The sequence below is a fragment of the Giraffa tippelskirchi genome, chromosome 12, assembly GCF_054371585.1.
Source record: "Giraffa tippelskirchi isolate mGirTip1 chromosome 12, T2T-mGirTip1v1.2.pri, whole genome shotgun sequence".
Lineage (NCBI taxonomy): Eukaryota > Metazoa > Chordata > Mammalia > Artiodactyla > Giraffidae > Giraffa > Giraffa tippelskirchi.
The window spans coordinates 126,514,471-126,529,891 of record NC_137286.1 but is presented as its reverse complement, the minus strand read 5'-3'; the positions used below and the strand labels follow the sequence as shown (position 1 = coordinate 126,529,891).

General features: G+C 36.2%; 1 long non-coding RNA gene across 1 annotated transcript in view; it reads left to right on the top strand.

The window, feature by feature from the left end:
* LOC145529442 (uncharacterized) overlaps positions 1 to 15,421 on the top strand; it is a 79,182-nt gene that overhangs the window by 40,056 nt on the left and 23,705 nt on the right. Inside the window, exon 3 of the long non-coding RNA XR_014071233.1 lies at positions 13,939 to 14,077. This is a non-coding gene — a long non-coding RNA (uncharacterized LOC145529442). The remainder of the gene's footprint in view (positions 1 to 13,938; positions 14,078 to 15,421) is intronic.

The following is a 15,421-nucleotide window of genomic DNA, read 5'->3' as shown; positions in this document are numbered from 1 at the left end:
TCTTCACACTGCTCCATATGATTCAGTTAATCCATGTGGTAGCCAGAGTGATTTAATCAAGGCCTAATTCAAGGTCAAACAAAGCAACATAAAATATATCTTCCTAAAAGTCTTCAATGTTTTTATTATAAAATTTCAATGTGTATAAATGCCCCTGATTTTATCTTTTAAAACTGGGTATACTTAATTTGAAAATTTAAGATATTAGTCTTAAAAATTGTTGTCTCAGTATATAAAGTTTACAAACTGTTTAGTAGATATGTGCAAATGTTGTAGATCACTGTTGTGGTTTATGCATTTAGATTAAAAACAATTTCAATATTATGAGATAATATAAAATAGATTTTTGAGTCATTATAGTAATTTATACTTCTTGAGGAACAGATGACCTGGTTTCCACAGTGGTTGTATTTTAAATTTCTTCCATTTAATATTCCTACTAGCAATGTATTGACATTTAAATTTTTCCATATTTTTGCCAGTACTCATTTTCTGTGTTTTTATCACCCTAACTGCTATCCACTACCTCAATCAGCTAAAATGTTAAAATAGTTCCTTTAATTAATTGTGAAAAATATCCCTGAACTGGGGGGAAACTTTCACAGTGGATGAGCTTTAAGTCACCTCAAATAAAACCAGTCTTCCTAGTGGAAGTTGGACCTTTCATGGAACCACCATACTAGTGTCAAATAATGACATTTTGCAAGTAGTGAGTAAAGATAAAGCTCCAAACTAGTTTTGGCACCTTCAGTGGCTGCCAGGGTGCTTATTTTTACATTAGTTCTGGCTGTTAGGTTTAAGCAACCACAAATACAGAAAGGGGTGGATGGAAATAAGATAATTTAAAACATCAAAAAGCTATTTTTGTTGTTACAGAGATTCAGGCTTTTTTCCCCCAAACTGCTGCTGGATTGCTGCAAACCTCTAGTTAATTTCCAGAGTTCTGAACAAGTTAATTCTGATAATTTTTATCAAATTTCTACTGATTCTCTTAGATCTTTATCTTGTTTGAATTTTTGTACCCTAGCTACCCACTAGGAGAAACACAAAGCAGAATTTTGCCTGATAATGACAATGCTATCAGAGTAAAAGTTACTTTTACTTCTTTACTTTATATATATTCACACACCTTTTGATCTACTGTGTCCATTCTGTTTTGAAAGATCTTTAATATTTTGAAGAAGATATATTTACATGGACTTTTTACAGTGTGGTTATTTGAATTCAGTTTCATTTTGAACTCTAATGTATAGGGAGCAGTCTGACAGAAGTGAAAGTCTGAATGATTGCTGTATAATTTAAGATGCAAAAAAAAAAAAGAAAAATATGAGCATGATTATGTTTAAGAGGAAATACCTGAGGAGACAGAGTGATTGAAAGTACTTGAAATCAGGTATACATGATGAAGCATTTTCATAGGGATGATTGCCTTAAAAGTGGAAGAATATCCTTGGATTGGAAAAGCTAGACCTTACCATTCTTGTTATTTGCAAAGTTGTTGTTCAGTTGCTAAGTTGTGTCTGATTCTGTGAACCCATAGACTGCAGCATGCCAGACTTCCCTGTCCTTCACTATTTCCCAGAGTTAAAACACCAGAGGAGAACCTAGTGTAATACCTCCAAAAGCAAATTTCTGGTGGAGGCCTTAAGTACAGTTGATCCTTGAACAATGCAAGGATTAATCTGACTATAATTGATCCTCCATATCCAGGCTCTTCTACATCCATGGATTTGTCAGGTCGGTTTATTTCTCTTCCTAGGTTCTTGTCTCATCACAACAAAAATTTGGAATGATGGACTAAAGGGTTCAGCTCAAGCCAACAGATCTTTTATTAGACACTCTCAAGACATGGGAGCCAACTGACTCCAAAGGAGTCATCCTCCTCCCAGTCCCTCTTGACTTTCCTATTTTTATATTTCCCATCTCTTCATTTGGTTGTGCTCTCTGCAAAACAGGGCTTGTACCCACCACTAATTAAGAAAGGGAATGCAAATGGGCATACACTCAAGGTCGATTGACAATTGCAAGTTATATAATAAGAGGTTCTGTTGTGTATGTCTTCCCATAATTCAGTCTGTTATAATCAGACAGAGGAACCTGAAAGGCTACAGTCCATAGGGTCGCAAAGGTTCAGACGTGACTGAAGCAACTTAGCATGCATGCATATATGTATAGAATATTTATGATCCCTTAACAGGCTACCAGCTTCATAAGATTACATGAAGCCCCTGTGGTTAGTTTGTATCCACTGTGTGCTTAAGGGGCAAGTGCAGAAATTGTAAGTCTCTGTTGTTATTTTTGTAGCATATCTGTGAGATCCTGGAGTATCTCAGATAGAGTTTAACTATCAGCTTGCATCCTTTTCGGCTAGGCCACAACTCATTGCTCATGCCTAATTTCCTACTTAACAGTTTCAACCAACCTCAGACTGTGTAGTACTGTAGTATTTAACTCTTGAAAATTATTGAGCGTAAGTAGACTCATGCAGTTCTAATCCATGTTGTTCAAGGGTCAACTTAACTGTGTCCTTTGTCTTATGCATATAACAAGTATGAGTGCACCATAGTAACATACTCAATAATGAGATTTTTTTTCTTTCAACAACAGGAGACAATGTTTGAGTGTCTGAGAATGACACTATCAACTTGGTGATTGAATGTTGTTTCTCTTTAGAGATTTATTGACTAGATTCTTTAGAAGTTATCTTTCAATTTTAAGTGATGAAATGTTACCAAATACAAGTTTGTGTGCCTTACCTACAATGAGATCAAACAAACTAAAACACTGAATTTGAAGTAGAGAAAAGTTTACTGCAGGGCCATGTAAGGATATGAGTGGCTTGGGACTCTGGGCTAAAAACCCATAAACTCGCAGAAGGGTTTCAGCAAAGCAAGCTAGGCAAGCTAGGGGAGAAGTGTGGTCAGTTTTTGGAAATGTCTTTGTTCTTGCAACTGGCCACATAGGTCAGGTCGTCATGTTCCTGTAAAACTCCAACAAGACAAATGTTATTCTCTGTTCTTCAACTTTTTTATCTCTGTATGAATGGACTCTTAAAGGTCAGAGTCCTGAGAATAGGCTATCCTATATATTTCAGGCTTTAAGCAACATTCTCTCACAAAAGATGCAAGGCCAGCATGACTAAGAACAAGCAACAAAGCACAAAGTTAAAGCAAAAGGAACAGATCTAATATGGAGTCAGAATTGTTCTTGCCTTTTACACAAACATACTTTAAACTACTTCAAGGCAAAATATGGAGGTGGTGAGGAATGATGGAAGAAAAATAAAGTGAAAGGAAGAAAAGAGTATGGGTTAATATAAATAAAAGAGAGACTTCCCTGGTGGCTTAGAGGGTTAAGTGTCTGCCTGCAATGCTAGAGACCCAGGTTCAATCCCTGGGTTAGGAAGATCCCCTGGAGAAGGAAATGGTAACCCACTCCAGTACTCTTACCTGGAAGACCCCATAGATGAAGGAGCCTGGTAGGCCGCAGTCCATGGGGTCGCAAAGAGTCAGATACAACTGAGCAACTTCACTAGATAGACTAATATAAATAAAAAGAAATAAAACATTCTGGCTTTAGACACAGGTAGATCCAGATATTCAAGTCACATTCTGACTTCTCTTTCTATTATTTTTTTCATTGCTTAGATCTTTCAGTCTGAGCAATCTCTTTCTAAAATGTAGGAAATATATTCTGCAGATACTTCATTTGTAGATGGATTAAACCAGGAGTCCCCAACCCTTTTGGCACCAGTGATCGATTTCCTGGAAGACAATTTTTCCATGGAGTTGGTGGGGGCATGGTTTGGGGATGACTTTAGCTGCTTATATCGCATCATTTCTTGGCAAATAGATGGGGACATGATGGAAACAGTGACAGACTAATTTTTTGGGCTCCAAAATCACTGCAAACGGTGACTGCAGCCATGAAATTAAAAGACGCTTGCTCCTTGGAAGAAAAGTTATGACCAATCTAGACAGCATATTAAAAAGCAGAGACATTACTTTGCCAACAAAGGTCTGTATAGTCAAATCTATGTTTTTTCCAGTAGTCATGTATGGCTGTGAGATTGGCCTTTAAAGAAAGTTGAGCTCCAAAGAATTGATGCTTTTGAACTGTCATGTTAAAGAATACTCTTGAGAGTCCCTTGGACTGCAAGGAGATCTAGCCAGTCCATCCTAAAGGAAATCAGTCCTGAATGTTCATTGGAAGGACTGATGTTGAAGCTGAAACCCTAATACTCTGGCCACCTGATGCGAAGAACTGACTCACTGGGAAAGACCCTGATGCTGGGAAAGACTGAAGGCAGGAGGAGAAGGGGATGAGAGAGGATGAGATGGTTGGATGGCATCACCGACTCAATGGACATGAGTTTGAGTAAACTCTGGGAGTTGGTGATGGACAGGGAGGCCTGGCATGCTGCAGTCCATGGGGTTGCAAAGAGTTGGACAGGACTGAGCAACTGAAATCAGTGACTATACTATGCAATTTATTTCTAATCTAAGCTGCTGCTGATATGATGCTAACTACTGGTCCACAGTCTGGAGGTTTGGGACCCCAAGCCTAAACTGCTCACAGTATCATAAAGAATGTCTGATTGTCTCTCTCTATCAAAATCTATTTTAAAAAATATTCATGGATCTATATGTGCTTTCACATTTTGTTGGAACACATTTCCTAATTACTTCCTGAAAGAGAGCAACCCAGATACATTTGGAAGATCTTACATAGAAAATATATAATCATACTTGAATAATTATTCCTCTGTATTAAAATACCAAGTTGAGAAGCATTTTATCTAAGAATGAGCACAGTTTTGCATTATATTTTTTAAGTTTTCAATTAAAAATGCACTGTTACTCTTATTTTTTATCTTTTGTATATGATCTGTTATTTGCTTTGCTTGATCCCTCTCTTAACTTTCAAGTTCTCCTTAAAAGATTGCAATTGAACCTTCTACTTGTTTAAAGTGTGACTTATTATATTTCCTCCTTTCATTGTGTCTCTTCTTTAAAATATCTTAATCTTTATGGTGATGTTATAGTTGAAAGCATCTTACCTTCTGTCATTCTTACTGTTAAGCACTTATGTCTTAGTTTATTACATTGTTATTTCAGTTAAAGCACTTCTATAAATACTTATTTCCCCTAAATATATTTAAAACTCTCCAGTGCTGCTGTCTCCTGTCCTTTCTATTTACCAATAGTTATATATGATCTTGCAAGTGAAAGCAGTGACAGGTTTTATTTTCTCGGCTCCAAAGTCACTGCTGTTGGTAAATTGCAGCCATGAAATTAAAAGATACCTGCTTTTTAGAAGGAAAGCTATGATAAACCTAGACATCATATTAAAAAGCAAGGACATCACTCTGCCAAAAGTGTTGTATATATTCAGAGGTATAGTTTTTCCAGTAGTCATTAACAGATGTGAGAATTGGTCCATTGAGTGCCAAAGAATTGATGCTTTCAAATTGTGGTGCTGGAGAAGACATTTTAGACGGCAAGGAGATCAAACCCGTTGATCCTAAAGGAAATCAACCCTGAATATTCATTGGAAGTACTGAAGCTGAAACTCCAATACTTTGGCCACCTGATGCAAAGAGCTGACTCATTGGAAAAGACCCTGATGCTGGAAAAGACTGAAGGCAAAAGGAGAAGGGGGGGCAGCAGAGGACTAGATGGTTAGATAGCACTACCGACTCAATGGACATGAATTTGAGCAACCTCAAGGAAATAGTGAAGGACAGGGGAGACTGGTGTGCTGCAGTGCATGGGGTTATAAAGCGTCAGACATGACTTAGCAACTAAACAACAAAAACAATTTATGATCTTGTCATGTATTCTTAGGATGAAATGTACTAAATGCTTACATTTAAAATGCTAAGTTTGACCAGAAGTCATATGAAGTTAGGGCTTCCTAGGTGGCATTAATGGTAAAGAACCCACCTGCCAATTCGGAAGACATAAGAGACTTGGTTCAGTCCCTGGGTCGGGAAGATCCCCTAGGGGAGGGCATGGCAACCCACTCCAGTATTCTTTCCTTGAGAATCCCATGGACAGAGGAACCTGGCAGGCTAAAAGTCAATGGGGTTGCAAAGAATCACACACAACTGAGCAATGAACACTTTCACTTTCATATATATGCATACACGTGTGTGCGTGTGTGTGTGCTCACACATGCATGTGTGCTCAGTTGCTTCTGTCATGTCTGACTATTTGCATCACTATGGATTGTAGCCTGCCAAACTTCTGTCCATGGGATTCTCCAGGCAAGAATACTGGAGTGGGTTGCCATGTCCTCCTCCAGGGGATCTTCCCAACCCAGTGATCAAATCCACATCTCCTGCATTGCAGGCAGATTCTGTACAACTTAGACCCTGGGGAAGCCCAAGTAAGTACATATTTATATAAATTTGAATAATTTTTGAAGTATGAGTTTTTCTTAAGGACCTCTTCATGGTAACAGTTTTCTGAATCAATTCCTACCAAGTACAGAGTTGGAATCAAAGACACAAGGCAAGCAAACATCATGTCTGATATAAGACCAAGGATATTTATGTATATGAATATACATGTCTTTCATATAAGTCTGTAACTTTTTATGTATATATGCATTATGAGAATATGACAGAGTGTGGTTGCATGACAAAGCCAAGATCTCTTAATTGAAATAGTAAGACTTCTAATGCTGAGATGCCCCTAATACATCTCCATATCAAAATCAATGGCCTACACTCAGCACTGAGTTCCCGTTAGCTGAATAAATTTCTCATTCCACATGAGTTATATAACATGAAACATAAAAGCTCTGGTGTACTTTGTGTGGACCAATACAAGAAATTGAGATTCAGTTCAGTTCAGTCGCTCAGTCGTGTCCGACTCTTTGCGACCCCATGAATTGCAGCACGCCAGGCCTCTCTGTCCATCACCAACTCCTGGAGTCTACCCAAACCCATGTCCATCGAGTCGATGATGTGATCCAACCATCTTATCCTCTGTCATCCCCTTCTCCTCCCGCCCCCAATCCTACCCAGCATTAGGGTCTTTTCCAATGAGTCAACCCTTCGCATGAGGTGCCCAAAGTATTGGAGTTTCAGCTTCAACATCAGACCTTCCAATGAACACCCAGGATTGATCTCTTTTAGAATGGATTGATTGGATCTCCTTGCAGTGCAAGGGACTCTCAAGAGTCTTCTCCAACACCACAGTTCAAAAGCATCAATTCTTCGGCGCTCAGCTTTCTTCACCGTCCAACTCTCACATCCATACATGACCACTGGAAAAACCGTAGCCTTGACTAGACATACTTTTGTTGGCAAAGTAATGTCTCTGCTTTTCAATATGCTATCTAGGTTGGCCATAACCTTCCTTCCAAGGAGTAAGCATCTTTTAATTTCATGGCTGCAGTCACCATCAGCAGTGATTCTGGAGCCCAAAAAAATAAAGTCTGACACTGTTTCCGCTGTTTCCCCATCTATTTCCCATGAAGTGATGGGACCAGATGCCATGATCTTAGTTTTCCGAACGTTGAGCTTTAAGCCAACTTTTTCACTCTCCTCTTTCACCTTCATCAAGAGGATCTTTAGTTCTTCTTCACTTTCTGCCATAAGGGTGGTGTCATCCGCGTATCTGAGGTTACTGATATTTCTCCTGGCAATCTTGATTCCAGCTTGTGTTGCTTCCAGCCCAGCGATTCTCATGATGTACTCTGCATATACGTTAAATAAGCAGGGTGACAATATACAGCCGTGACGTACTCCTTTTCCAATTTGGAACCAGTCTGTTGTTCCATGTGCAGTTCTAACTGTTGCTTCCTGACCTGCATACAGGTTTCTCAAGAGACAGGTCAAATGGTCTGGTATTCCCATCTCTTTCGGAATTTTCCACAGTTTATTGTGATCCACACAGTCAAAGGCTTTGGCATAGTCAATAAAGCAGAAATAGATGTTTTTCTGGAACTCTCTTGCTTTTTCGATGATCCAGCAGATATTGGCAATTTGATCTCTGGTTCCTCTGCCTTTTCTAAAACCAGCTTGAACATCTGGAAGTTCACGGTTCACGTATTGCTGAAGCCTGGCTTGGAGAATTTTGAGCATTACTTTACTAGCAGGTGAGATGAGTGCAATTGTGTGGTAGTTTGAGCATTCTTTGGCATTGCCTTTCTTTGGGATTGGAACGAAGACTGACCTCTTCCAGTCCTGTGGCCACTGCTGAGTTTTCCAAATTTGCTGGCATATCGAGTGCAGCACTTTCATAGCATCACCTTTGAGGATTTGAAATAGCTCAACTGGAATTCCATCACCTCCACTAGCTTTGTTCGTAGTGATGCTTTCTAAGGCCCACTTGACTTCACATTCCAGGATGTCTGGCTCTAGGTGAGTGATCACACCATCGTGATTATCTGGCTCGCGAAGATCTTTTTTCTACAGTTCTTCTGTGTATTCTTGCCACCTCTTCTTAATATCTTCTGCTTCTGTTCGGTCCATACCATTTCTGTCCTTTATCGAGCCTATTTTTGCATGAAATGTTCCTTTGGTATCTCTAATTTTCTTGAAGAGATCTCTAGTCTTTCCCAATCTGTTGTTTTCCTCTATTTCTTTGCACTGGTCGCTGAGGAAGGCTTTCTTATCTCTCCTTGCTATTCTTTGGAACTCTGCATTCAGATGGGAATATCTTTCCTTTTCTCCTTTGCTTTTCGCTTCTCTTCTCTTCCAAGCTATCTGTAAGGCCTCCTCAGACAGCCATTTTGCTTTTTTGCATTTCTTTTCCATGGGGATTTTCTTGATCCCTGTCTCCTGTACAGTGTCATGAACCTCTGTCCATAGTTCATCAGGCACTCTGTCTATCAGATCTAGTCCCTTAAATATATTTGTCACTTCCACTGTATACTCATAAGGGATTTGATCTAGGTCATACCTGAATGGACTAGTGGTTTTCCCTACTTTCTTCAATTTAAGTCTGAATTTGACAATAAGCAAAATTCAGATTAGTTTATGCTCTTTTGTTTCTGATCTTGTGTTAATTCTCTCATATGTCCTTTTCATTGATTGTTGGCAATCCTTAAACTAAACTATCATTCTCATTAAATTTTTAATCCTATTCTTTTCTTTGTTATCTGGCTTATCTCAACTCTCCACTCTCAATATCTATATAAAACAAGTCCAATATTTCTGTAATCATAGTTCATAACCAGGGTCTCATATTAGGGTGGTGCTACTACTTTGTACTTACTTCACATATTCTAAAACGTGCATTACTTCAGTGCTATAGCATTTATCATTGTGCATGTCAAGATTTATGAGACTTGTTAGGCCTTTTCTGCTTTAGCTTACTGCTCTAGAACTAAATCACTATAGATCCTGACCCAAAGCTTACAGCTGAGTAGACCTGTCATCTCTTCCCGGAAACAAACCTTCCCCTCAATGATTTATGACACCTACCTGGCCAGCTTTCTCTTGTTCACATTTATTCCTTGGCATGATAACTCTTTGATTTGAAACTCTGTGATTTACTGCTGCACTGAGTGCAACCATGTTTTTATAGGAACATTGGGAGGAAAAAAAAATGTGTTGTTATGCTCAAAGAATAAATCAAGGTCATATGTCAGGAATTAGAGAGGGTATCAAAAGCACTTTCAGGAGAAATAATTTTCAGCAGTTACCCAGAGAAACTGTAAAATCTGGTATCTCTCTATGTCAGGAATGCTATGTTTATTAACTAGGTTATAAAGCAGATTACATTTTTAAGCTGATTAAGGAAAAGTTGGAACTGCTAAATTAATAATGATATGTATACAAAAGAAACATAAGTCAGAATAATACAACAGAGCTGAACTTCTTGGAATTTTCTTAGTCTTTCATCATGCACTTAGGCAAAATATCCTAAACAATCTGCATATGCATTTATCAATTTTGTTCTTAAGTGTTTGGCATTTTAGAAATCATGTTGCTCATGAAGTAAATCTCAGGTGATATATATATGTTTCCACAAAAAGTTTTTTCTATTTGTCTCATAGATAATTTTTAATTTTTAACCGCACTGTCTTCATTCATACAGAAAGCAATAGGTTTGTAATAACTTGATTACACATCTATCCTCTAAAATCATATTTTTAGAAATGTATATGTTTATCAATTCATCTATAAAAATTCAAATACTTTCATTTCAATATACATTTGAGCAGCATTTCTTTGTGCAGATTTTTACCATTTGGTTTTCTGATGGCTTCTATATCTTCTAAGTATATAGATTTAGAAAATATAGATTTAGTAATTTGAAATTTGTTCAACAAAATGACTAACATGATAAAAAAAGAGAATGAAATAAACATGGGGATATATCTGTGATATTAAATTAAATATATTTTAAATATTGTTTAAGCAAGAAATAATGAAAGATAAAATCAATTTGACTATTTTTTCTAAACATAAATTTTATCAAATTATTTATATTTCTAATTTTATATTTGTAAGGTTGCTTTTAATAAGAGATGTGAAGGGAGGGTCAAATATGTCTACTCCAAATTTCTAAACAAGATATTGAATTCTAGGAACTCAGATTTAAGACACACAGAAGTAAGTTAATATCTAAGAAATCTGAGCAAAAATTATGTTAGGAAGAGTAATTTAGTATCAGTCAGTTGAGTTCTAATCTCAATATGGTTACCTACTAGGGCCCTGTATCCTTCATGTAAAAGAGGATAAAAATTGTAAGAACTAGCTTAGATAATACACATAAATCTTCTAGATAAGGTATAAATGCAGGCTCTCTCTTTCCTTTCTAAAAATAAAGAAAACAAACAAACCAAAAATCCCAGTTAAATTTTATTCCAAATTCTCACTAAACTATCAAAATTTTTGTTGAGTATACTTGGTATTCTACAAAGAATATGTTTTATTAAGGAAAGTTTATTTAAGAAAGCATATATTTACTTACACTAACTACTTTTATGCTAATCAGAGTCTGTAACATGTAGGTTGTTCCATGCCAGCAGTCAAAATACTGGGTTCTCATTACCAACAAATCAGGTTGAATCTTCTATTTAAACAGTATCACTTGCTCATATTTTCTCCATCAAGTTTATGCTAATCCATCATTCAACTTTGCAACAGAAATAGAATTATCCTCAGTGTTCTATTAATGGAAACACATTAACTTATTTTAAAGAAAATAGTCAGTAGCATGTACCCATAGAAATATACCCTTTTGAACAGAGTTGAATATTTAATCTAATTTAAATTCTAAGAAAGTTTAAAAAAAATTTTCTTTTCAAAACTCTGCTTTTTTTAACTAAAAATCTACATCTCAGAAATCATTCCAAATATAAGTTGAATGATAAACAATTTATTCTAGAGGTTAATTAAATATTTGGGGAAGTAAATAATAAAATTCTGTCTTCAAATAAAAGCTAAATATATCAGAATGTTTCCAAATTCTGATTAAATATTTTATTTTTATAGTTTTTGTTTCCCAGCTTCTGCTATAACTAAGTTGAGAAATTGAAATCTTTGAGAGTTATATGCTGAAAGATAGCATATCAATCTGTTTATATTTACATGGATTTCAATTATTATAATTAGCAGATACATTGACATATCACTTAGAGAATGCAGTAAGCTCTATAGTGAAAATCATTTCAGTAAAAATATATAAAATAAAATTACCTACAATGTACACAAACTTCCCCCAAATTATACTTTTTCTTACTGTCATTATAATCAAATAATTGACATTATAAGCATATAAGCCATGATCACATACATAATTAATGTTGGATATATTCATATCAACAAGTAATTCTCAATTAAATAGAATCTTATTTTTCAGGATTTCAGTTCTATCTCTGATTTTGCTTATAATACAATTCTTAGGAAAATGAAATAATGATTCAATTTATTAACAAATAATATTTTTAAGAAAATATAAATGAATACTAAGTTTAATCAATTGGAATTTCAAAATAATTAAAAATCTGTGAAATATTTAACATCTGTTTGCTAATGGTAAAATTCATGTCATTCAAAAAAAACCTATTAATAAATTAAAACAAAATGAAAGCTAAATATTTTGTCTCAGAACTCTATTGCAAATCTTTTTATCAGCTATATTTTTTCAGTCAGAATTATTAGAATATTTTATATTAATAAGAGATAACAAGAAAGTAGAATTATCATTGATTACCAAAACTTCAAAAGCGTATTCACCAGTTTCATAGTAAAAGAAAATCTTAAAGGCATGGAAAGTATGCTAGTCAAAATCTGAGTTATGTGTACTCTATTGAACTAAAGAAAAATTTATTGCGAATAAATATCAGGCACAAATTTTTTGACCTAAGTTCCTAAAAATTGCATATGTTGCAAATATATGCATAAAACCAAACAGCTAGACATTTCTCATTGCTGCAATACTACTCAGAAACTATATGGCTTATGCAGCGGGTTCCCCATGGGATACTTAATAATTTAATAAGCCTGACCCTTTATATCACTACTGAATACTCTTGGGACAGTGCTTGTCCAAAGAAAAATTGTATGTTGATGCTGAATATACTAAGCTAGTCTTAATTGTAAGTGAGTGAATCACATTTCACTGCTCTTGGTTTGTTTAAATTGGTTAATTTCCATGGAGAAATGTGGAGCTCAGCAATTTTTGCAGCATTATTTTTTTTTTCTAATGTAGTGAAAAGAAGCCAAGTTTTCACACTCTAGAGGAAACTTCTTGAGCCATAGCACAACTCATCAGTGTTTTGAAGTTTTAACTCTGTTTTGCTGAAATGTATTCTCCTGGGAGCCTATATATATATACTAATATTGTGGTTTAATATTACTGTCATCAAACATCCATTATTTTGTTTCTACTATTGAAGTAGCAATTTTTTTGTGAATTTCCCTTGCTCTCACCATCAGCCAGTACAGATGGCTTTTTCAAATTCATTGGTCCTACAATGGTCTCACTTTTTCTCCAATGTTGTTTTTCCTTGTTAAATTACTCTGGTCAGCTTCCAAATATGCCACAATGACTACTAAAAGTAATAAAAAGAGAAAAAAAATCTTCCCTTGCTCTCAAATCTTCCTGTAACTACAATTCTTTCTCTGATAAAAATGTGTTCAAGAGACGTTCATTTTAGGATTTAAAGATTTTTTTATGGCAAGACACAGCAGAATGACACTGATTACATTTGGATAGATGGGAGAACTTAACTTGCCGTTCTAAAGGAGAGAAAGCTGCCATGCAGGGCCACAAAGGAGAGAACCCCAGGGTAGAGACAGGGTACCAGTGACCAGGAGCTTAGGGGCCGTTTATGTAAGGCAAGTGAGTGAGGTTAGCTACATTTCATTGGTTCCCTGTGAACCGGCTAATTTAAATAATTCTGTGGGTTTTGAGGAATAGAGGCCGTCCCTATATTTCTGACATCGGGGTGATAAGAGTAGATGCATTGTGGTCTCAGAGAGTAGATGCAAGTTAAGGGAGTTTGGTGAAATCTAATCAGTTACTCAAGGAAAATTGAAGGACCTCTAATCCGTGCCTCAAAACAAGGTCAAGGCTCAGTTTTAAAAAAGAAAGCAATTGTATACACTATTATACTTGGTATCACCAGTATTTCAGTGTTTTGGTTTTTTTAATTTTTTTATTATCACTTCAATCAGAATTTTGTTTACTGCTTACTACACAGTGATTTATAATTGAGGTCAGTGACAACATCCACACTGACAAATTCAAAAGCTAATCTTCAGTCTTCATCTCTGAGTAGCTGGTCTATCCACATCCCTCTTTGAACATGTTCTTCACTTGATTTTCCATACAGCACTCCATCTCTAGCCATTGTCTCAGTTTCCCTTGACTGTTTCCTCATTTAGCAACATTTAAGCATTGTATTAGTCTTTCATCCATTTTTCATGTCTATATGCATTCACTCCCACATTTCCTTCATTCATCCCAGGCTGTTCCACGTTTAAACCGAGAATTCACAAATGAATCTCTCAAACCCAGAACTTCATCTAGAATTGTGTTGGCTAGTGGCTGGAGGAAGGAAAGTGGCGAGTTGCTAATCAACAAGAATAAAAGTTCTGTTATGCAAGGTAAGTTATAGAGATCTACTGTACAATAATGTGCCTGTAGAAAATTTACTGAATTGTACACTTGAAACATATAAGGAGGGTAGATCTCAAGTTAAGTTTTCACAAAAACTTAAAAAAAATTAGGACAAATCACCATTTGATCATGAATTTTTATATTAAATGGAAACATCCAATGAAATGTATATTGGATTGTCACAGTGTGTTAAATGATGTGTTAGTCGCTCAGTCAGATGTGTCTGACTCTTTGTGACCCCATGGACTGTAGCCTGCCAGGCTCCTCTGTCCATGAAATTCTCCAGGCAAGAATACTAGAGTGAATTGCCCTTCCCTTCTTCAGAGGATCTTCCCAACCCAGGGATCAAACCAGACTCCCATGCATTATAGGCAGCTTCTTTACCATCTGAGCCACCAGAGATGATAAATACAGATGAATGGTCACAATCTTGAAATACAGTCTTTAAATATTAGAGAGGTAAAATCTTTTCAAAGGAGAACTCTTGATATGGAACAAAAACACAAAAATCACATTGATTTACTTTGTTATTTGCTGAAGGTCCATATAGTCAAAGCTATGGTTTTTCCAGTAGTCATGTATGGATGTGAGAGTTGGACTATAAAGAAAGTTGAGTGCAAAAGAATTGATGCTTTTGAACTGTGGTACTGGAGAAGACTCTTGAGAGTCCCTTGGACAGCAAGGGGATCAAACCAGTCAATCCTAAAGTTAATAAACCCTGAATATTCATTTTAAGGACTGAAGCTGAAGTTGAAGCTCCAATACTTTGGCCACCTAATGCAAAGAGCCAACTCATTGTAAAAGACCCCGATGCTGGGAAAGATTGAGAGCGGGAGAAGGGGGCAGTAGAGGATGAGATGGGTGGATGGCATCACTGACTCAATGGACATGAGTTTAAGGTAACTCCGGGAGATGGTGAAGGACAGGGAAGCCTGGTGTGCTGCAGTCCATGGAGTCACAAAGAGTCAGGCATGATTTATTGACTCAATAACAACATTTGATTTACATAATTAATTCAACTTTCCTAAATTGAAACCCTGAGAATTCAACTTTTTTCTGTTTTGAATCCATTTTTATTTGGGTAGATCTCCTTCTCAAATGTTAGTGTAGAGTAATACCAGCAGCCCCAAGAAATTCTAGTGTCCACAGATACATAAGTACACTGATGAGAATTTGGGGTTTCATCATGAAAGGATAAAACCTCAGACTCTTTTGAGAGGAATGTTGTGATAATGAGGGGAGAGGATAGCTGATTATGGAGTCAGTGCAGAAGCTCTAAAATAAGAAGAGTTGAAAACTTGAACTTGCTGTTACCAAAACCAACAACTCCT